Raw genomic sequence first — 24,508 nt, 5'->3', positions numbered from 1 at the left:
GAGCAGTGGCTTACATCTGCAATCCCAGCACTTTGGAAGGCCAAGACAGGAAGATTACTTGAGCCCAGGAGCTTGAGACCAGCCTAGGCAACACAGGGAGACCCTACCTCTACAAAAAATAATTTGCTGTGTGTTTTGGCACAAGTCTGTAGTCCCAGCTACTTGGGAGGCTAAGACAGGAAGATCATTTGAGACCAGGAGGTCAAGGCTGCAGTGAGTTGTGTGTGATTGTACCACTGCACTCCAGCCTGAGTGACAGAGTGACACCTTGTTGAAAGAAAGAAAGAAAGAAAGAAAGAAAGAAAGAAAGAAAGAAAGAAAGAAAGAAAGAAGGGAGGGAGGGAGGGAGGGAGGGAAAGGAGGGAAGGGGGGGAGGGAGGAAGGGAAGGAGGGGGGCAGGGAGAGAGGGAGGGAGGGAGGGGGGCAGGGAGAGAGGGAGGGAGGGAGGGAGGAAGGAAGGAAAGAAGGAAGGCAGGCAGGCAGGCAGGCGGGAGGCAGGCACCAAAAACTAACTTCTGGGTGACATGATAGCAGCAATGCCCTTTCTTTGATAGCTCTCTAATATTAATGTAATAAGGTATGGAATGTTCAGATGACTTACCAAGTAGAATAGACCTGTTATCTTAAAAATACACATAAATATACTATCTATATATATTTTAAGATTTAGTTATATATTTTAAAATATTTTATGATATAGTTATATATTTTAAAATATATTTTATATCTAAAAATATTTTAATGTACATTTTATATGTTTTAAAGTTTAAAAAGTGGACCAAGAGAATATTAATACATTTAAGTCAGTAAATAAACTTAACCAAGATTACACCTTTTTCAGCAAGCTCAATAACGTGGCACATTCCAAACTACAAACATTTATTAACCTATGCTGTACCTCATCTGTAAGTGCCTTGCCCTGTAAGCTCCTGGAGGACAGAAATAGCATCTTGTCTTACTTATTGTGATAGTAATACCTTTGATGTCTGAAAAAGTGCCTTGTCCTTAGTAGGTGCTTCAGTACATACTGACCAAAGAATGGAGAGGCTGGATACGAAACACAGACAAAATTTTCTAGTCTGCCTATTATTTCCCTTTACATTCTAAGGCACTAGCACACTATACTTATTTTCCACTATCCACACACTCCATAATTTTACTAATAGCAAGGCCTTGATGGATTTAAGTGTTTTCCTTGACCCAGTCACATTTTTGGCCTATCCAAATCCATTTCTTTTTTTTTTTTTTTTTTTTTGAGACGGAGTCTCACTCTTTCGCCCAGGCTGGAGTGTAGTGGCACCATCTTGGCTCACTGCAACCTCCGCCTCCCAGGTTCAAGTGATTCTCCTGTCTCAGCCTCCTGAGTAGCTGGGATTACAGGCACACGCCACCACACCCGGCTAATTTTTGTATTTTTAGTAGAGATGGGGTTTCACCATATTGGTCAGGCTGGTCTCAAACTTCTGACCTCGTGATCTACCCCCTCTCAGCCTCCCAAAGTGCTGGGATTACAGGTGTGAGCCACCACGCTCAGCCCCAAATCTATTACAATCTATAAGCTCACATAGCAAAATGTCTTACAACAAAAAGTCTCTAATATACAATTAGAAGATTCATGAATGAAAGCAAAACATACTGTTATGTCACTTATGTTTTTCAAAGTGCTTCCACGCATATCCCCTCGGTGCCTCAAGACAGCCGTGGGAGCAGGCAAGGCAGTCTATAATAATCTAGGAAGTTGCATCTAATCCTGTTTTGGAGTGGAAATATATCCTCATTGTCACTGCCAATGAATCAATGGCTCAAAACCTGAATTAGATACTTTCTCTGCATTGTGGTACAAAGTCTATAAGAATAACATATTTTTAAGTCAATGTCATAAATGACTTTTTAAATCATAAATGATCAACCATCTAATTGAACTTTTTTTTTTTTTTAAATTAAGACAGAGCTTTGCTCTGTCACCGAGGCTGGAGTGCAGTGGCACGATCTCGGCTCACTGCAGCCTCCGCCTCCTGGGTTCAAGTGATTCTTCTGCCTCAGCCTCCCAAGTAGCTGGGACTACAGGTGCGTCACCACACCTGATTAATTTTTGTATTTTTAGTAAAGAGGGGGTTCACCATGTTGGCCAGGATGGTCTTGAACTCCTGACCTCGTGATCCGCCAGCCTTGGCCTCTGAAAGTTTTGAGATTACAGGCGTGAGCCACTGCAACCAGCCGTAATTGAAGTTAAAACAGCCCAAATGCCTTGGAAGACACAAGGCAGAAGAAATTCACACAACTAAATAAAGAAAAAATTTACATGCATTTACAGTTAAATAAAGAAAACTTTAAAATTTTAAGGAGACCACAATCAGCAATTACAATTAAATCTCTCTTGGCTGCTAAATTAGGAAGCCCAGTATAGGACAGCAGGAAGAGAACTAAACTAGGTATCAGGAAGCCTGGGTTTCAGTCCACACTCTGCCACTGATTAATTATGTTATCTCCAGTCCCACTCAAATTTAAAATTCTAAAATTTTGTACATATTGCCCAGAGTAAATAAGAAACATATAACATTTTACATTTCAGTGCACCACACAGAAAGCATGAAAAAAAGGTTCAAGATCTGCTGACTTTACTAAGATTCAAAAGTATTAGTTTGCCATGGGTTTTGTCCATTTATGGCTCTCAATAATGGTTTAAGTTCAAACTCAAGGCCTCTGCACAGAAACTGTAAAACAGAGATTTTTGAATTATTGTGAAATACAAAGGGTAGAAGGATTGCATTTACACATTTTGACTATGATTCAGAATAATCTAGGTGGTAATAGTGCTGTTCATTTGCCACATGAATTGACTTCTTAGAAGCTATTTATTAAAATGCTTCCTCACCATTAAACAGAAATGCAGTCCACAAAGCTGTATTTACAGTATACATGGAATGGTAATCTAGACTGTGAGATTCCTGGGAGGAAGGATTATTTATCATCCATTATTGTGTCCTGTTGACATAGCATAGTACATAGTACAAAGGACATATTAACATATACTGCTGGCCAAATGAATCACTGATAGGGGATCCCGGGTTTTTTTTTTTTGAGATAATCTCACTCTGTTGCCCAGGCTGGAGGGTAGTGGCATGATCTTAGCTCACTGCAACCTCTGCCTCCCAGGTAAGCAATTTGCATGCTTCAGCCTCCCAAGTAGCTGGGATTACAGGTTCGCACCACCACATCCAGGTAATTTTTGTATTTTTAGTAGAGACAGGGTTTCACCATGTTGTCCAGGTTGGTCTTGAACTCCTGGCCTCAAGTGATCTGCCCAGGCCTATAAAAGTACTGAGATTATAGGTGTGGGCCACCACCGTGCTGGGCTGAGGATCCCATTTTTTACATTTATCTTAAATTTTACTTCCTAGGCAACATGCTGCCTAACATTTATAAAATACTTTTTTTTACAGACAGGGTCTCACTATGTTGCCCAGGCTGGTCTTGAACTCCAGACTCCAGGGCGCAAGTGACCCTACCACCTCAGCCTCCCAAGTAGCTGGGACTACAGGCATGTGCCAGCCACCCCACCCAGCTCTTAAGTACCTATTTTCATTAAAAACTTCATGTGATATTTACCACTGCAAATGGTAATTTTTTTTTTTTTTTTTTTTTTTTTGAGACGGAGTCCCGCTCTGTCGCCCAGGCTGGAGTGCAGTGGCCAGATCTCAGCTCACTGCAAGCTCCGCCTCCCGGGTTCACGCCCGTTCTCCTGCCTCAGCCTCCCGAGTAGCTGGGACTACAGGCGCCCGCCACCTCGCCCGGCTAGTTTTTTGTATTTTTTAGTAGAGACGGGGTTTCACCGTGTTAGCCAGGATGGTCTCGATCTCCTGACCTCGTGATCCGCCCGTCTCGGCCTCCCAAAGTGCTGGGATTACAGGCTTGAGCCACCGCGCCCGGCCGCAAATGGTAATTTTATCATCTCTCCACACATATATTTTTGTATTAGAGAAAAAATTATCATATTGTTTTAGCTTGCTTTCTTGTTTTTTTTTTTTTTTTTTTTTTTTTTTTTTTTTTTTTTTTGAGACGGAGTCTTGCTCTTGTTGCCCAAGCTGGAATGCAATGGCATGATCTCAGCTCACTGCAACCTCTGCCTCCTGGGTTTAAGCGATTCTCCTGCCTTAGCCTCCCAAGTAGCTGGATTACAGGCACCTGCCACCACAGCCGGCTAATTTTTGTATTTTTAGTAGAGACACGGTTTTGCCACGTTGGCCAGGCTGGTCTCAAACTCCTGACCTCGTGATCCACCCACCTCGGCCTCCCAAAGTGCTGGGATTACAGGCGTGAGCCATCGCACCTGGCCGTTTCAGCTGTCTTAAATAAAAACAATTTGGGATCATTACAACGATGCATAAAAGATCCAGAGTCTGACTGAAAGATGGCCAGGCCCCACATCATAAATTTCCTTCTCTAAATGGCTGTATGATGACTAGGATCAAAATGGCTTTAGGAATCCACTTGCCCCGTTGATTGTCTTCCATATGTAATAAGATACTAGATGGATCTGTTAATGTGTAAGGGATATATGAGCACGAAAGATTGAAAAAGCCTTAGATTTAGAATGAGATGGCTTCAGTTTAAGGTCCAGGTTATCTACTTATTACCAGTGTGACCTTGGGCAATTCACTAACGTCTTGAGAATCCCTACTTTCTCATTTGTAAAGCATATAACATCAGCTCTACTTTCTTCCAAAAGAGTTGCAAAGATCAAATAAGAAAATGTGTGTAAGTGCATTATAAACTGGCAAGAGCTGTACATATGTTAGGTATTCTTTCTTTGCTACCAAAGAAAGCAAACACTTTAGATCATTATTCTAGCAAAAAGAAACACTGACATTCAAACATCCCAGATGTTCTGGGGCAGGCTGGGATAAAAGAGCTTCATCATTCAGGTAGAATTCAAGAATCCTAAAATGTGTTGGGTATCTGGGTCTTTACAATTTTAACTGACGGCTTAATAAGAACTAAAAGACATACAATCTTAGCCAGATTGGGAGTTCTTCTCACCAAAAAATAACATGACCTGAGAGCAAAGGAATGTGCTTGCATTCTCCTCAGTCATCCAAGATAAATGCAAATAAAAACAATACCAAATCCCATTTAGTTTGTAGAGCAGCAGCATCAGCCACAAAGATCACCTTTTATATAGTTTCTACTTTATCACTCTGCTTAAAGCTAATCCTGCTTCTTATATGTCCCACATATAATAAATATTAATTGGTAGAGTTTAGTCTGTCAGCATACATTAAAATCATTAATTCTGTCATTATCAAGCACTTCTTATAAATACTATACAGTAATTTTGTTAGCAAAGCAACAATTTTAATAAGAGATTTATGAATATTATACTCCCTCCTAGATACCATATTGTGTGAGGTATTTTCATGTATACTTGCTCAGTTAATTCTCACAATGAGGTGGGTATCAGCAGCACTTTACAGCATGAAGCACAGAGGGCCCAATTTCGTTAGGAAATGACCCAGGATCACACAGCAAGGAAGCAGCAACACGTAGGCCCAAGATAATTGCTTTGAATTGCTGCAATTCTAGTATCCCTACATCAGTGGCAAGGAACATACAATTTATTTAAGTAGGTTTTTTGCCTGTGGTAAAACTTAGTTGGAAGTTAGCCTTGTTTGAGAAGTTACTCAACTGTGAATCTGCACTTATCCTACAAAAATGGTTTCTAACTTTAAACATAGGTCAGACAGGTATGGTGGCTCATGCCTATAATCCCAGCACTTTCAGAGGCAAGCATGGGAGGACTGCTTGAGGCCAGCAGTTTGAGACCAGCCTGGCCAACAGAGTGAGACCCTGCCTCTATGTTTTGTTTTTGAAACAGGGTCTTGCTCTGTCGCCCAGGTTGGAGTGCAGTAGCGCAATTATGGCTCACTGCAGCCTCAAACTCCAGGGTGCAAGCTATCCTTTCACCTCAGCCTCCCAAGTAGCTGGGACCACAGGCGCATGCCACCACACCTGGCTAATTTTTTTTTTAGTTTTATGTAGAGATGGAGGGTCTCCCTATGTTAAGGAGAAGCCCAAAGCAAACTGAATTGTGCTAGGACAAACCAGAAAAACTCAAAATGCCTCTGAAAGTGGGGATAGCAGACAAGGCTAAAAAAAGAATGGGGTAAAAGTTCTATCCCTAGATTGCCACCCTGTCTCCAAGCAGCTGCTGGGCAGAGGATGGGAGGTTTGTTCTCTGGAAAGATTACTAGAGAGACTCTGGACTAGGCACAACTGGGGCAGGCCCACCAGTCTAAAAAAGATGGTGATTAAGAGAAAGTTGATATCCTGAAAGGTGAGACATCCCTAGCCATTTTCCCCACTCAGCTTCCCAAATGTTGCAGCCAGGTTTGTAAGCCCTAAGCAGATAATAGGAACATTCTTTCTGGGGATGAACCTGGTCAAGAGAAAAGCACAAATACTGACTGTTAGAGGTGTCCTCTCAAAGAATATAGGTCCTTGACTAATCAGCTTACAATGAAAACCACCAGTTAACTTTTAGAAGCTGCCACTCCAAAAAGCTGGCAAATTCAGCTTTCAGTTTTTTCGTGGCTCACTCCTGAATATGAGTAAAACAGCCAAAGCTATACTTTTAACAAAATTCCCTAAATGAAAGATCAAAATAAATGAAATGAACAAGTAAGGTATTTTAAGGAAACAGAGATTTTACAGAAAGGTGAGGAAATAACACGTTCAGAGAACAGCTAGCCCATCTATGAAACAAAAATAATGCTACTAAAAAAAGCTACTAAAAAGCAACATTCACAGAAAAAAAACTCTTGAATATTAAAAATATGACAGCATAAATATAAAACTAATTAGAAAGGTCTTAAGATGAAGTTCAAGACACCCCCCAGAAAGCAGAATAAAGAGACAAAAACACGGGAAATAGGAAAAGAAAATTAAAGGAATCATCAGTCTAGAAATTCCAAACACAAGTATTAAGAGTTCGAGAGGAAGAACAGAGAAAACGGGGGGCAAGGAGGAAAAGGAAGGGATTGGTTAGAATTTAAGAATTCAGGCTGAGTGCGGTGGCTCATGCCTGTAATCCCAGCACTTTGGGAGGCCGAGGCGGGCGGATCAAGAGGTCTGGAGATGGAGACCATCCTGGCTAACAAGGTGAAACCCCGTCTCTACTAAAAAAATACAAAAATTAGCCAGGCGTGGTGGTGGGTGCCTGTAGTCCCAGCTACTCGGGAGGCTGAGGCAGGAGAATGGTGTGAACCCGGGAGGCAGAGCTTGCAGTAAACCAAGATAGGGCCACTGCGCTCCAGCCTGGGAGACAGAGCGAGACTCCGTCTCAAAAAAAAAAAAGAATTCAAGAAAATTTCCCAGAACTGAAAAGTCTGTTACCAAATTGAAAAGGCCCTCCAAGTGTCCAGCATAAAAGACAAAACAAGGCCTAGAATAAGGCTAATTGTATCAAAATTTCAGAACATTTCCAGGGAGGAAAAAAATAGTCAAGAATCAGAACATCATCAGACTTCTCATCAACAGCAACAGAAGCTAGAAGCCAATAGAGTGATGCCTGATAAACTCAGAGAAAATAGAAAATATTCTCTTATCTAGAATTCTATACCCAGGTAAACTATAAATCAAGTATAAAAGAAAATCAAGACATTTTCATATATGCAGAATCCCAAACAAATTTACATCTCATGTACCTTTTTCTCAGGAACTTCTGGGGGACATGCTCCACACAAATTAAAATATAAACAACAAAGGAGAAAGATATCAAGTCCAGGAAAACAGGGGGTTCTCCATAAGAAGGCAAAGGAAATACCCAGGATATGAGGGAAGTAGATCCCAGGATAAAAGCTGGGCAGGTTTAGAAAAGAACCTACACAGATTTTTATTTATTTATTTTTTTTTTATTATTTTATTTTGAGATGGAGTCTCGTTCTGTTGCCCAGGCTGGAGTGCAGTGGTGTGGTCTCAGCTCACTGCAACCTGTCTTCCGGGTTCCAGCAATTCTCCTGCCTCAGCCTCCCAAGCAGCTGGGATTACAGGCGCCTGCCACCACGCCATATTTTTAGTGGAGATGGGATTTCACCATGTTGGCCAGGCTGATCTCAAACTCCTAACCTCGTGATCCACCCACCTCGGCCTCCCAAAGTGCTAAGATTACAGGCGTGAGCCACCCTGCGTGGCCCCTACACAGATTTTTGTAAGCATAATCCTACTGTTTAGAAATATGGCATTAAATACCAAAAAAAAAAAAAAAAAAAAAAAGTCTGAATTTCAAGGCAAAACAAAAGTATTTGGAAAACTCAAATGGTATGTGTGGCTGTCTTTGAAAAAAATTAAGGGCAGGAAATAATGTTTTTGCTGATAGATATTCAAAAGTCATAGTTATAAAACCAGCAAAGAGAAAAAGAAAAGAAGAATGTTTAACATATTATGATGTCACTGGAGAAGGTTCATGGTTTATACCTACGTCAATCACTTAATGAATTAAAATTCCTTTTTCATTCAAACAGATGCTAAACCAAAGTCAAAAGAACAACTTGACTGAATCACATTTTGGTGCGGAATGAAAACACTTAAAAAGTTGTAATGCTTCCTCAGGAAAGGAAAGCACAAATACTACAAGTCTGTTAGAACAAGGCAAGGAGCATGTGGAATCAGAGTCACTTGTTCTTTCCCAAAGACTTAAACTACAGAATAATGATGAGACTCAAATCTGAAACATCTGCTGCCCCACTGTCTCTAAAACCTAAAAAATGACTTCCCAATTAGGATATATGCTTTTCTCTATCTCCAAATATTTAAAAAAGTAAAACACCTATATTTTCTATTGACCTTTTATAGCAAAATGAGGTGTTTTTAAACATAATATCACCTACTACTAATCAATGAGTGTTAAAACCATACTTCTTGTTTTGCTTGACGGCATCAAGGAACAAAAACACACTTATTGATCACATGTTGGGCTCTGCATGGACAGGCAGGTAGAAAAGGCATCTAGGGAATCTGTAAGTGAGGAAATAGCTGGACCTGATATTTTTTGATAAGTGATTAATTTTGACCAGGGATTTTTAAAAATTAAACTAAAACACATTCTGGCAAAAACATTTGCTCTCATTTTTTACCATAAAGGAAGACAATGAGAATAGATTAGCAAGGTGGTTTAACTGTAGCATATTCCATAGCTTTCAAGTTGAACGTTAAAAAATTTTTTTTTTGTTTCATAGTCTAGAATCAGGAAGAAAATTATACTTTATGCAGTTTATGCTTCTGCATAAAGTATGGTTTTCTTTCCTTTTTAAACTTTGAGAAAATATACTATTCTCTTACAAAACATAATACATACCCAATAGTTCCTCCAGTTAAATAATAATAAAATATTATGTTCATTCTTTCATGCTCATGGATGTACTGACTTAACTTTGTAAAAAGATGCCAAATCTTGGTAAATTAATCTAAATCAAATTATAATCTCAATAATCAAAATTGTAACAGGACATTTTGTGGAGGGAGGAAACTAGAAAAACTAAATCTAAACTATTTATGAAAAAAAAAAAGATCTACAGATAGTTATATCAATTTTGAAAAAAAAAGCAAAGAGAGGGAATCCATCCTGTCATGTCTTAATAAATACTAGAAAGGCACAGTAATAAATATGATATGGTACAGGATCTCATCTAGGGTGTGTCTGGAAATGCATGGGACATCATGGATGTCACAATGACAGGGCAACACTACTGACACTGAGTGGACAGGCCCTGCAGTGCTAAACATACCTACTCTACTAACTGTGCCCCCTTTAAGAAACTTCGAGATAAATACACCAATGAGATAGAATAGAAAGGTGAGAAACTTGATTTACAATAAGGATGTTACTACAAATCAACTGGAAAGTTCAGCTAGTTTAGTAGATGGTATTGGGAAATAAAAAAAAAATAAGGCTGGATCCAACTTATACCACATCTAAAGATTGCTCCATATACATTAAAAACTTAAGGGGAAATGTAAAGCCATAAGGCTAAAAGAAATTTAGGGAGACAATCTGGATGATCTAAGTCTAAGAAGCAGCAATAAGGCAAATACAGTAGGCTAAAAAATGATGGATGTGTCTATATCAAAATCAAGAATTTCCATTCAATAAAGAACACCAAGCAGCCACGCGCAGTGGCTCACATCTGTAATCCCAGCACTTTGGGAGTCCGAGGCGGGCAGATCACAAGGTCAGGAGATCAAGGCCATCCTGGCTAACATGGTGAAACCCCGTCTCTACTAAAAATACAAAAAATTAACTGGGTGTGGTGGCACACGCCTGTAGTCCCAGCTACTCAGGAGGCTGAGGCAGGAGACTTGCTTGAACCCAGGAAGCAGAGGTTGCAGTGAGCCAAGATCATACCACTATACTCCAACCTGGGCAAAAGAGCAAGACTCCGTCTCAAAAAAAAACAAAAAACAAAAAACACCTAGGCAAAGTTAATAGATGACACCCCAGAAGATGATATTTATATGGTCCAAAACCAACCAGGGATTTAAGAAATATTATATATATTAAGGAGTTCTATAAATCAACAAGAAAAATACAGGAAACAAAGGATATGAAGAGGCAAAGGAAAATGGCTAACTAGAATTGAAGAAATTATTAAACTCGCTGGTAACTAGAAATAAAAATTAAACAGCCTAGCCAACATGGCAAAACCCTGTCTCTACTAAAACTACAAAAAAATTAGCTGAGTGTGGGGGCATACGCCTGTAATCCCAGCTACTCGGGAGGCTAAGGCAGGAGAACTGCTTGAACCCAGGAGATGGAGGTTGCAGTGAGCTGAGATTGCACCACTGCACTCCAGCCTGGGAGAGTGAGACTGTCTCAAAAAAAAAAAAAAAAAAAAAAAAAAAGGGCCGGGCACAGTGGCTCACGCTTGTAATCCCAGTACTTTGGGAGACCAAGGCAGGTGGATCACCTGAGGTTAGGCAGGAGTTCGAAACCAGCCTGGCCATCACGGTGAAACTCCATCTCTACTAAAATTAACCAGGTATGGTGGCACACGCCTGTAATCCCAGCTACACGGGAGGCTGAGGCAGGAGAATAGCTTTAACCCAGGAGGCAGAGGTTGCAGTGAGCCGAGATCGTGCCACTGCACTCCAGCCTGGGTGACACAGTGAGACTCCATCTCAAAATAAATAAATAAATAAACAAAATTAAAATTAAAATGATATTACTAAAAGGCCACAATTAGAAATGTGGACAATACCAAGTGTTGGGGGGGCGGTTATAGAAACACAATGCTTGTTGTTATAAGCTTATATAACCATTCAACAGCCTCATAGTACTTATGCCGCAATGCTACTCCTGGGTCTGTGTCCCTGAGAATTCTCAAACATGTCCATAATGGACATGTGCAAGACTGTTACTGGTAGCATTGTTTACGGTAGCCTAGGTGCCCATCACTATGGGAATGGATGCACAACACAGAATACTATGTTGCAGCTAGAAGCAATTAGCTAAATCTACATCCACATGAACAGTTTTTTTTTTTGTTTTGTTTTGGTCTTTTTGAGACAGAGTCTCACCCTCAGCCTGGAGTACAGTGGTGCAATCTTGGTTCACTGCAACCTCCGCCTGCTGGGTTCAGGCAATTCTCCTGCCTCAGCCTCCCGAGTAGCTGGGACCACAGGCATGTACCACCACACCCAGCTAATTTTTTGTATTTTTAGTAGAGACGTGGTTTCACCATGCTGGCCAGGCTGGTTTCGAACTCCTGACCTCGTGATCTGCCCGCCTCAGCCTCCCAAAGTGCTGGGATTACAGGCATGAGCCACCATGCCCGGCCCATACATAGCTCTTAAAATATAGTGCTCACTGAAAAAAGTAAAAACCAGAGTAAGATCTACAGCATTTCTACAAGGAGAATTCTATAGCCAAATTCTACAACGGTGTAGTATAATGAGCAATTTTGTAATTAAAAATATATATACCAAAAGAATCTAAGTATTTTACAAAGATGCATACACAATCGAGGACATACCAAACACATTAGAGAGTGTGACTGTGAGGTGGGGAGGAAAATAGACATGGGAATGAGGGCTGAACAGAGAGCCTTTGAACACCAATGCTATACTGTACCCAAATTATAGGAGTATGAAGTCCAAATTCAGAATAATATTTTTCATTCATGCATACATTAATTTATTCCATAAAAACTTATTGAACACCTCTTAAGTGCCAAGAACTCTGCTTAAACAGAAACTTCTTACTTCTGCTGAAGGCATTTTTTTAAGTCAGATATGTTTTAATTGGAAGTGGAAGGGAAAAATAATTTACAGTAGTATATAATATATACTAAAAAATGAGAAACTCACCGTCCTTAAAATGTTTTACAAAACTTTTTTCATCAAATAGAAATGTACCTTGAAGTTGTTTAAACGACAAAGTTAAATGAAAAATCAAAATACAAAAAGAACTCTATAAGTCCAATGTAAATTAGACAGCCACATCTCAATCCACAGATAAAATGCCTTTCCTCATGGCTTTCAGTGGTGAAACAACTACTTTTTGGAGGATAAGTTTTTTCTACTTTATTTGTCCTATGTAACGCCCTCACTCCGCACCCGACAATATTTCAACTGCTCAAGAACACTTCTCACCAGATTTCTGTTTTCTAAAAGATTTCACAAGCAGACTGCTGGCTGCCAACGTAGGTGTTGTAGTTAATATGCTCATTACGCCATGCTGCTAACAAAAACTGATTAACGTATTCAGTGTAGAGTGACATGTCTATTCCATATTCCCTGGGCACTGAGAATAACATTTAAAAAAAAAAATTACCTGTTCACCCCTTTTTAGATGTCTCCTAATGAAAGGCCACAAGTTCCAAATGTTAGCTAGTATACATGATAATACTGGTAAAGGAAAATAATAGCAACCTGTAGTAGGACAACATCTGCCTATAAGGCTCTAAAATTGCAATACTTCAATATTTCAGATTTAGATTACTGAGTGTCAGCACACAATCATATCTTACTGTAACCTTGAACTCCTGGGCTCAAGCAATCACTCCCACTCAGGTGGATCACTTGAGGTCAGGAGTTCGAGACCAACCTGACCAACAAGGCGAAATCTTGTCTCTACTAAAAATACAAAAATTAGCCAGGCGTGGTGGCACGCACCTGTAGTCCCAGCTACTGAGGAGGCTGAGGCAGAATGGCTTGAAGCCGGCAGGTGGAAGCTGCAGTGAGCCAAGATCGCACTACTGCACTCCAGCCTGGGGGACAGAGTGAGACTTCGCCTCAGGAAAAAAAAAAAAAAAAAAAAGAGAGATTTTCCCACCTGGGCCTCCCAATGTGCTGGGATAACAAGGTAAACTACACACTGGGCCCAATTTGGGATTTTCAGTATGAAGTAGACAATGAGGCCACTCACAGATGAGACTGATGTCTTCATTAAAGCACACTTACCTTTCACTTGAAATACACTGTTATAAGCTCTTCAAGCTATGTCACACATTCCTTTTTTTTCTTTTTTTTTTTTTAAGACGGAGTCTCGCTCTGGAGTGCAGTGGCTCAATCCCGGCTCACTGCAAGCTCCGCCTCCCGGGTTCACGCCATTCTCCTGCCTCAGCCTCCCGAGTAGCTGGGACTACAGGCACCCGCCACCACAACTGGCTAATTTTTTGTATTTTTAGTAGAGACGGGGTTTCACCATGTTGGCCAGGATGGTCTCGATCTCCTGACCTCGTGATCCGCCCATCTCGGCCTCCCAAAGTGCTAGGATTACAGGCGTGAGCCACCACGCCCGGCCGTTATGTCACACATTTCTAAAATATTTATTTTAAGAGTATATTCAATTCCACAGTGATATGTTTGCTCTCATCTTTACTTATAAGACCCCTCCTCTAATCAGTTGACCATATTTTACTTTTTTATATGAATGTTTTTAACCTGACCTTTGACCTCTTTTAGATACAAGCATGCAATCAGTGTATAGCCATAAGCATCCAATTGATACAGCTGATTGTATCAGAACATAAAAAAGGAGAGTGAAAGATGTAAATGTTAGCAGTGACCATCTATAGGGATATTCTTGGCATTCTGATTTATAAAAACATAACATTAATACAGTCCTACATACTCTATGAATGCCTACATAAATGAGATGACCTCTGTTCATAAATGCTGATTCGCTGTCAAGGGCTAGATGTCTATGATCATAAAGCTATTAGCAATGACGGCTGAACTGAGCAGTTCATACATTTTCTTACCTGATTTTCTTTGTGGTTACCTCCAATTTTTGTCAAGTAGAATCTAATTAGCTTTAACAGGGACTTTGACCTTATTGTCCTGATAAGTTAGTATCCATAACTGCAAAAATAAGTACCATAAATTACCTGGCATTCTAGAAAGGTCTGGGCTCAAAACTGATAAATCAAGGCCGGCCATGGTGGCTCACTCCTGTAATCCCAGCACTTTGGGAGGCTGAGGCAGGCAGATCACCTGAGGTCAGCAGTTTGAGACCAACCTGGCCAACATGGCAAAACTCCATCTCTACTAAAAACACAAAAAATCAGCCAGGCGTGGAGGTGCATGCCTGTAGTTCTGGCTACCCTGGGGGCTGAGACAGGAGAATCACTTGAACCCGGGAGATGAAGGTTACAGTGAGCCGAGATCGCATCACTGCACTCCAGCCTGGGCCACAGAGTGAGACTCCGTCTCAAAAAAAGCTGATAAATCAGTAAACCCCTATCTACTCTTCCTTTCATTTTCAACTACAATTTATATCTACAAAACAAATTGATCCTTAAAGACTTTATTTCAAAGTCAAAGCTCTTGCTATTTTAATGCACCCACATGGTCCATCCAAGTGAGCACATGACATATCCTACACATCTTTCCCATGTTAGAGACTGAAAGAGCAGGAGGCACGAAAGAGCAGGACACCAATGCGACAAAATGCTAAAGCCAAGCTATAAATTATCTTTTTGCCATTCTCTGCTGCATTTTGAAAAAGCTAACACAACAGCAGAGCCTATCCTTCCTTTGGAAAGATACAAGCATCATACAAAAGTATCCTTCTAACTCACTAGCAACAGTGCTGCCCTCCCATCTTTCACACAACTTGCCCAGCAAGAGAAGCACTGCTGGGTTCTAAAGACAATGACTGAAAGCTCTGTATTCTGATGATGGGAGGGAGCAGTGAAGACCAGCTTCCTGGGCTCTAAACTATGCCAGACTGCCGTGCTAATCCTCCCTAAATCCCACGACACAACGTTTCGGTGGGGGTGGGAACAGGATAGAAAACAATCCAAAACTGAATCAAGAACAGTAGCTCTGGGTTACGGAGGTCATAACATTCCTATTTGAATGAGGGTAGGGGATAATGGAGTGGGGCAAAGACATAGACAAAAGCCTTTAAAACATATCTTTAAAAATACAAAAGAAAAATGAATTTTATTCTTGATCCTTCTGATGTGCTAACCAACATCTGCCCCCAATCATTTGCCAGCCCTGGCTGCATAGAAGGCACAGAGTAGCAGACATTTTCACACAGTAAAGCTGGAAGAGATGCTACTAGAGTGTAAATCACTAATTAGCTCAATAAAAGACAAAGAGAGAAAATACCTGTCACAGAATGCTGTTTACAACTTGACATATAATAAAAAACCCTGAAAATTTCAGGAGAATGCCTTACTTTCCAGACTTCTATTAACATGTGAATGGAAAAGGGATAGTATTATAGTCTTTAAAAATAGCCCATATCTCTAAAACAATAACACATGACTAGAAAGAATGCTTTCCAAACAATCTGTAATTTTTTCATCCTTATGAAAGGGGTGTGTTTTTAATTATTACAATCAGCTTTTTTTGTTTTGTTTTTTTTTGTTTGTTTTTTTTGAGATGGAGTGTCACTCTGTCATCCAGGCTGGAATGGAGTGGCACAATCTTAGCTCACTGCAACCTCCGCCTCCCAGGTTCAAGCAAATCATGTTCCTCAACCACCCAAGTAGCTGGGATTACGGCATGCACCACCATGCCCAGCTAATTTTTGTATTTTTAGTAGAGACAGGATTTCACCATGTTGGCCAGACTGGTCTCGAACTTCTGGCCTCAAAGTGATCCAACTGCCTCAGCCTCTCAAAGTGCTGGGATAACAGGTGTGAGCCACCATGCCTGGCCTATAATCAGCTTTAACAAGGAGTTATATTTCATAGCTTTGATCATTGCTTAAAGAGGGGGGGAAAGGAAAAGAAGCCCACAAGTGCCATTTTTTTGTTTGTTTGTTTTGTTTTGAGACAGAGTTTCACTCTTGTTGCCCAGGCTGGAGTACAATGGCACAATCTCGGCTTACTGCAACCTCTGCCTGCCTGGTTCAAGCAATTCTCTGGCCTCAGCCTCCCGAGTAGCTGGGATTACAGGCAACCGCCACCATGCCCGTCTAATTTTGTATTTTTAGTAGAGACGGGGTTTCTCCATGCTGGTCAGGCTGGTCTCGAACTCACAAACTCAGGTGATCCACCTGCCTGCCTCAGCCTCCCAAAGTGCTGGGATTACAGGTGTGAGCCACCGCGCCCAGCCACAAGTGCCGTATTTTGCATTTGTCAGAATACAGTTAATATTCCTTCCACTTAAACTGAGGATCCCCTTCAGGTCACAAGTTTATCGAATAGACAGGCCATCATTTTAATGAAGATTAAATGACGGGAAAGGAGTCAGTTAAATTTCCTTATGTGACAACAACAGAAAAGACTCCCAAAATTTAAGTTTATTTGGGGGGAAGGTAATAAAATATTAAGATACTTCCATTCATCCCCTCATCATATGGCAAACCTATTTGTATTAATCCCAAGCAATGTTCTTTTTTTTTTTTTTTTTTTTTTTTTTTTTTTTTTTTGAGATAGAGTCTCACTCTGTTGACCAGGCTGGAGTGCAGTGGCTTGATCTCAGCTCACTGAAACCTCTGTCTCCCAGGTTCAAGCAATTCTCCTGCCTCAGTCTCCTGAGTAGCTGGGATTACAGGCACGTGCCACCACGTCTGGCTAATTTTTGTATTTTTAGTAAAGGTGGGGTTTTACCATGTTGGCCAGGCTGTTCTCAAACTCCTGGCCCCAAGGGATCCACCTGCCTCAGCCTCCCAAAGTGCTAGGATTACAGGTGTGAGCCACCGCACCCAGCCAACCAATATTCTTAAAGCAATACATTTTTCACTTTGATCTTTTCCAGCTCCTTGAAGCTACATAAGAGTCTTTAAATTATGTATTTCACCTAAATATTTCTTGGTTGTGGTGTTGAAAGGCCCCATGGCTCCTGTTTCTCACACAATAATCACCCATACCTCCATAGCTAGCATGTCCTGAGGACACATCCGTGCATGAGCACACATGTCACATGCTAAGGAGGTTCCCAACAGACGGGTACACTATGATAGAGTTTCTTCTAATGGGAAAGACCTGAAAACCCATCATTCACAAGTAAAAGAATCTCAGAATGTACTGGAGACAAGACCATAAAAACACAAAGTCCATTCTAAACCCAATCTTGAGATTCCTTTGCTTCAAGTATTTGACTGAAATCAAATACAAACTAAACTTTCTGAAATACTCAAAACATTCTCCCCTTTTCTTCTTTAAAATTAAGGTCTTCATATGCATCTTCTTCAATCTGACTTGTTTAAAAATACTCAAGTGAGAGAAAATGATAAAGCAAATGGGGCAAAATGAAAAAAAATTGGTAAAACTGAGTAAGGGTATACAGAATTTCTTGTATCATTTTTGCAACTTTTCCATACATTTAAAAAATTGTAATAAAATCAACAGCCACCAAAAAATAGAGTATTAACAACAGAAGTTCTCTCATAGGGCTGTTTCAAGTTTCAAACAATGCACATACTCAGTTAATGCTGGACACCTAGTAAACACTCAGTAATTGTTAATTATTTTTTTAAATGAGTGGATCAGTTGGGCACGGTGGCTTACGCCTGTAATCCTAACACTTTGGGAGATCACTTGAGGTCACGAGTTCGAGGTCAGAAGTTTGAGAGCAGCCTGGCCAACAAGGTGAAACTCCGTCTCTACTAAAAATATAAAAACTTGTCTGGGTGTGGTGGTGGGTACCTGTAATCCCATCTACTAGGGAGGCTGTGGCAGAAGAATCACTTGAACCTGGGAGGCGGAAGTTGTAGTGAGCCAAGATGGCGTCACTGCACTCCAGCCTAAGCTACAGAGCAGTACTCCATCTCAAAAAAAAAAAAAAATGATTGGATCAATTTACTTAACCAGTTAAAAGTATAGGGGAGCCAGGCACAGTGGCTCACACCTGTAATACCAGCACTTCGGGAGGTTAAGGTGGGCGGATCGCTTGACCCCAGGAGTTCGAGACAAGCCTGGGCAACATGGTAAAACCTTGTCTCTACAAAAAATACAAAAATTAGCCAGGTGTGATGGCGCATATCTGTAGTCCCAGAGAGGTACAGGCTGCAGTGAGCTGACATGGCGCCACTGCATTCGCCTGGGCGAAAGAGCGAGATTCTGTCTCAAAAATAATAATAACAATAATAATGTATGGGGGAATTGGTATATCACTTAGGCACACATAAAGAGAAAATAGTAAAAAATTAGTGAGGGTATAAACAGGTATTGCTTATGGATATTTGCACTGAAATCTGAAGTCAGAAAAAAATTCATTTTTCTTCAAACAACAATAATCTTTCAACTGTAAACATGTCATAGTATACAACAAGTCCAGGGCAGTTTTCTGGATGCATAATATGCAATGCAATAAGGCATTTTTTACTGGTGTGGGGTTGTTTTGTAAATACAATTTTGGAATGAAAAAATAGAAGCATGCAAGAACCTCAATGTAATCTTTACATTATACATAATCATTATGGTGTTTACCCCAGGTTCCCCATCTAGAAAGGAACTGATAAAAGGTTAGTAACAGGACTACAGGAATAATTTTTAAAGATTGGCAAACAAGACTTGTTAAGTGTTGAATCTGAAGAAGAGCATGGTGAGGGAGAACTTCACAACAGGCAAACCAGAGGTAAAACCAAAGCACAGACTCTGCTGGCAAAATGCAAAGGTTGGAATCCCATCCCACCACTTAGAACTCTAACTTTTGAACTAAAATAAAGCTTAAATGTATCACTGGGTTACTATTTAACAAAATATTATTTTGTATTATTTGTATTATTTGTAATATAAGATAATTAACTACCAAATAAATAGTTGCAGGAATGTCTGAGTATAACCTTGGACGAACCATTTAATCTCAAGGACACTCTATTTCATCACCTGTAAAATGAGAATAGTAATAGTACCTACCTCATAGGATTGCCATTGAGGAGTATACAAGTTACAATTTGCAGTGCTTACAGAAGAATCTGGCACAAAAGCATTATATGTGTGCTGGTTACTATTATTAAGTTTATGAAGAACTAAGGTCTTATAAATACAAAAGTACACAGATTTTTTTACTCAAAAATTGAGAATGGGGCAAGAGGAAACAAACAAATATATAGCATTAAGCATGTGCTGGTTAGAGAGAAGGCAGACTCTCCTGATAGATAAATTATTAAATGCTTGCAAAGATTATCTAGAGGTTACCACATTACTGCTGAAGATTTGTTTTAAAAAATAGGATAAATTTTTATCTACCTGGAATTATTTAAGTGGGATATTGACTGGAGTTGCTGGATAAACTAGAGGTCCTTTCAAGGTCTCTTCCCATCCAAAGAATCTACAATTAACCAGGAAAACATTTAATTATGTACAACCTAATAAATCTAAAAATATAAATTTAAAAGCTTTTGCTTAGCAAATAAGATTATAACCAAAATAAAGTTAAATCGGGTAGAATTGTACTTGACGAACAAATGAAAATAAAGCTTAAATTTATCATTGGAGTCCTTATTGATAAACAGCATTATCTCAATTTTTAAAAATCCATTTTCAGTTTTAGAAATAGCGACTGAGAAATAACCATTGACAATGAGGCTCTGGTTTAGCACACTAAGGCCGTTGCATACAGAAACAAAAGGCAGGACTCACTCTTTCCCTTGGCTGATCTTACAGTTTATATTTTCTTCTTTACCAATATCAAATAAGTCTATAATCGTTTATATAAAGATACTGAGCATAAAACAATTACATTATAAACATGGCAATACCATACAGAGTACATCCTACTACTAATGCCAGCCCAAACACATCTATAAAGAGAATATGCACACACATCTCACTGAAACAAGTGCCTCATATTAAAGTTACTCTTCATCTTGAAAGTCAACGTATCAAACTAATCCTTTTAAAATGTAGTGGCAAAAATAGTAATTTTTACCAAAATCCTCTGTTAAATTGCTAAATACATCTAGTCACCTTGAACACTTGCTTAATACAATCCAGGAAACAAACCATAAACTAAACACTATGCCACTAACACAGTAGCTGAATGTAGAAAGTTTTCTAAATTATTCATATACATTAATAACCATTGTTGCTCAAATTCACAAATCAAAATATAATCTTTGTTAACTATTATGAATGTCATAAACCTAATCTTTGCTCTTTATACAAACACTAGCAAAAGAGTGTCAATCCAAAATGTATACAACTTTGAAAAAAAAAAAGTCTCTTTGTGCATCTGAGTGTATATAATGAAATAACCCAACAAGATTCTCAACAACTGTTTGCATTTTTCCCTAAGTAAATTATATGCTATCCTTTGGCACCATCAAATGCAAAACAAATATTCATTCATATTCTTAGCTAAATGTAAAAGCTTCTGAATAAAATCATTAAAACAAAATTCTAAGAATAATTCAAATTTTGCCCCAAATTTCTTATCTTCCTTTTCATTTCTAAAGGTGTCTTAAAAATCAAAAGCTTCTAGAAAATTAGTATTAATCTGGCCTTCTTTATTCACAATCATAAAACACGAAAGGCAGTGGAGCTGTCCAAAGACCCAGCATGCAATATTATCTTGTAGAGATGTTTTTCCATCAAAATTACTCATAAATTTATTTACCCTAAAAAATAAGTCTGCCACTCTAAAATCCTCCACTACTCTACAATTCTCTCTTTCTTTATTCCGTTAAATGGGTGGGTTACCAACTACAGCATGAAACGTCCCACACAAAGCTAAAGGCAGCTCAGGAACTCAAAGCCCTCAGCTCTGATTTAAATCTCTCCCCCAGTAAACTTCCTTGGCTGGTTATTTGCCTTTCTCTGAAATGACTTCTTAACATTCTCCAGCCACTGAAAACGATAAGCAGAAACCTGGTTGATTAATCATCTTTCTCTATCCCAACAACAGTGTCTTCTCCGTGGAAAATGAAAATGCTGTCCATAAAACACAGCCCAGCACTTGTCAGGTACAGCACTCCTACAACACCAGAACTATCACATCACTCGAGTACACTCTAAATAAGCACACCCTTTCCCCGCATTATCACAACACTAGTGAAATGCAGAGGTTTTCAACACCCAGAGTTTACGCTTTATCACCCATACAAGAAAAAAATCAAATCAAAATGAGTCTCATTTCTTCAAAGTGGACAGGAAACTCAAATCAAAAGCAATGAAGGGTGGAAGCGGATTCAAGATTCCTTGAAGAGAGAAAGAGGTTTCTGGAATTTCCTACTTTTAGGGACAAAAGGATTCAGTTTCAACACACAGTTCTCTCCTCAACAAAGAATTCCTTTCCTGCACCCCCCACCTCTGCCCTTACTTTTTAGTCTTTACCCCTGTCTCTAGGTCCCCTTTCACTCACCATGGTTCCTTCTCTTCTGCACCAAAGGCTCTCTTACACTTGATCTTTCACTATAGCATTTCTGCCCTGACCCTTGCAGACCTTCTGGAGCAACTCCCCACAACACGCACATTCGATTCCCACCCCTGTGCAGTCTACCCCAGTTCTACATTCATCAGGACTCCCCGAGCTTCCCTTAGCCCCCTTCTCTTCCCTTACTCCCCATCTCATCCTTTAAATCCTGGGGCCCATCTCTTCCTGCTCCTCTCACCATTTGTTTTTAGCCTTGTCTCTTCACCTCACTGTTTTCACCTTGGATCTTGCTGAACCTCTACAATTAACGTAATTCCCCAGTTATCCTGGTTCCAGATGGCCATCACTTCTTACACCCTAACTCTAGTCTCCTTTCAGCTTTTCTGCTCCCAGAATTGTCCTACAGACACCCATCTCTTATCTGTTTCCCTTGGCCCTTCCACCACACTCTTATTCCGGACTCCACCTGGTTCCAATCCAGGTCTCATTTGCCCCCCCTCGCTTTACAGAATTTACATCCATCGCCCACCCACTAACCCATTCCTTTCTCAGAACCTCGCCAGCAGTTCCCACCACACCGCTGGTCCTAGTCCTTCAGCTCATCTCGCTCCGCACTAGTTCACACCCTTGTCACGTCTGGCTCTTAATCACTCTCTCTTTCCTACTCCCAACTATTACCCCAGCTCTGCCCCTCCTTGTCTTCCACTTCCAACACTTACCCCGGTACCCCTCACCCCAACACCACCCCCTACGAAGCTTTCCCCTTCAAACCCCTGCTCTTACACCTAACCCCACGATCCCTTTTCCCAGCCCTAACCTCATTCCCTGCCCGGCTTCCTTAACGCCCACCACCCTGGCTTTTGCCTCCTTCCTACCTCCTTGGCTGGCTTTTTCTCACTCCTCCTCTCCCTGGCTTCTAACCCTTTCTCCCCTTAATCCTCCTCATCTCATTCTCAACCCGGTTCCCCCCATCGCCCCCAAGCCTTCCTTTCCCCCTCCCTTCAAGGCTTTTGCCCCAACCCAGCCGTCGCCCACCCCGCCAAAATAAGACGCCGGAGCGCCCCGACTCCCGGCTCTCGCTTCCCGCCGCCCCCGCCCTGGGCGCCCCCAGCCCGCCGGCGCCGCGGTCCCGCCCCCTACCGCAGCTCCTCCCGCCCGCAAGGCGCGCGCTGCCTTTGTCGCCCCTCACCCGGTGTGTGAGGATTTTGCTTCTTTAAAGGGGAGGGCTAGTGAGCCGGAGACTCCTATCCCCGCCTCCGAGTCTTAGAATGGGCTCCCTGGCCGTCGCGGCCTCCCCGGCCCCCGTCCCCCCTACCCCCTGGAGCTACCCACTTTGCCGCCTCCCCACCGCCTCCGTCCCCTCCCCCGGCCCCCTCTATTTACCGCCATCATCAGCACGCGCGAGCTGTCACCAGGGCGCGAGACAACCGAACCCGGCCCCGCCCCCTGCCCGCCTATTGGCCCGCCCGCTGGAGCCCCGCCCCTGGGGCCCTGCATTGCGCCAACGGCGCAGCGCTGGGCCGCGACCCCGGCACCGGCACCCTTTCCGAGGGTTCGCGCCGCAGGCGCAAAGTTTAGGGTCAGCCACAAACGCGCGGCCGCTTTGAGCTTGGCGTAAGGGGCGGCGGCGTAGGGGGGCGTTGTGAATGGCTGGTCGAAGTTTGGTTGAAGCACAGGAGGGTAAATAAGAAGGTTTCCAGACAAAGAGACTCTTAAAGGTACAGACTATTATGTCTGTCCCTCCTACTTAAAGGGCCAGAGACGCTCCCGAGCCCATCTCCGCCCCCTTCTTCCCGGGGAACTGTAAAGGTATTTTACATGAGTTTCCCATACTTTTTTGCGTTCACCTTTAACACCTCTCCCCACTGCGAAGGACAAAGGCTTTCTCACTATTCCGTCCATATGTTTTGTTTTGTTCTGTTAAAAGACGTTATTTCTGTGTTGTTCCTAAAGCAGCAGCCCGCAAACCGTGGGGTTTCCGGAGGCAGCAGCAAAAGTTACTATTGGCTCCCAGGCGGGCGAGCACGTGTCTGGCTTTTGCCACTGATGACCCAAGAGAGATTCAGCTGTTTTATGGAAATTTCCAAGTTAGAGGATCGCTGCCGGAACTGATGAAGTTCAGCAGATTGTAGAGCTTGGGAAGTAAACCAGACTGAGTTGGTACTGGTCCTAAGGACTTCTTTCTGGAGGGATGGGGATGGACACCGTTGGGAAACAGAACAGCACCTAAGCTACAAAAGGCTTGGTTCCTAAGCAGTCTCGTAGGTGCACTGTCTTGAAACTACTTGCGGGGTTGTGGGGGAGGATGGGAGTCTCCCAAAATAAGATGAACAATTTCAACATCCAACACATAGCAAAGGCAGATAAAGACTTACATTTAAATATAAGGACAAGTAAAATAAACACACATTAGCTACAGTGGTGGCTCAAGTTACACACCTGTAAATAGGAGAACTAGGTAAGCACAAAAAACAACCCACACACAATAGGAAGGGGGAAACTACAATGCCTGGACCAGGCGCTGTAAAGGCAATTTATTAATAACTTGCACTTTTAAAAGAGGTTTGATAGAAGGAGAGGAAGTGGAGTGTTTCCTGAGGTTCAAGACCTCAGAGTTAGATTCAGAATTTAGCTCTCTCGTCCATCACAGTTAACACAATTCTTTTTAAGGAATTCTTACATTATAACTCTAATTATCTGTCTTATTCCCTTACTCAGCAATCCCCAAGAAAAA

General features: G+C 41.3%; 1 protein-coding gene across 24 annotated transcripts in view; it reads right to left on the bottom strand.

The window, feature by feature from the left end:
- USP49 (ubiquitin specific peptidase 49) overlaps positions 1-23,230 on the bottom strand; it is a 104,522-nt gene extending 81,292 nt beyond the window's left edge. For 9 of the 24 annotated variants that reach the window (XM_045390848.3, XM_045390860.3, XM_065544044.2 and 6 more), the window contains exons 1-2: positions 21,763-21,902; positions 19,650-19,731 (exon numbers count right to left, since the gene is read on the bottom strand). The gene's annotated coding sequence lies outside the window, so the exon portion shown is untranslated. Of the gene's footprint in view, positions 1-14,258; positions 14,354-19,649; positions 19,732-21,762; positions 21,903-22,963 lie in introns of those variants that run through there. The other 15 variants (XM_074038077.1, XM_045390850.3, XM_074038087.1 and 12 more) reach the window with 5 other exon arrangements.
- Positions 23,231-24,508: the final 1,278 nt, after the last annotated feature.

Source organism: Macaca fascicularis, chromosome 4 (assembly GCF_037993035.2).
Source record: "Macaca fascicularis isolate 582-1 chromosome 4, T2T-MFA8v1.1".
In the NCBI taxonomy this organism is placed as follows: Eukaryota; Metazoa; Chordata; class Mammalia; order Primates; family Cercopithecidae; genus Macaca; species Macaca fascicularis.
The sequence above is the reverse complement of the archived record's forward strand: the minus strand, read 5'-3'. Positions and strand labels throughout refer to the sequence as shown.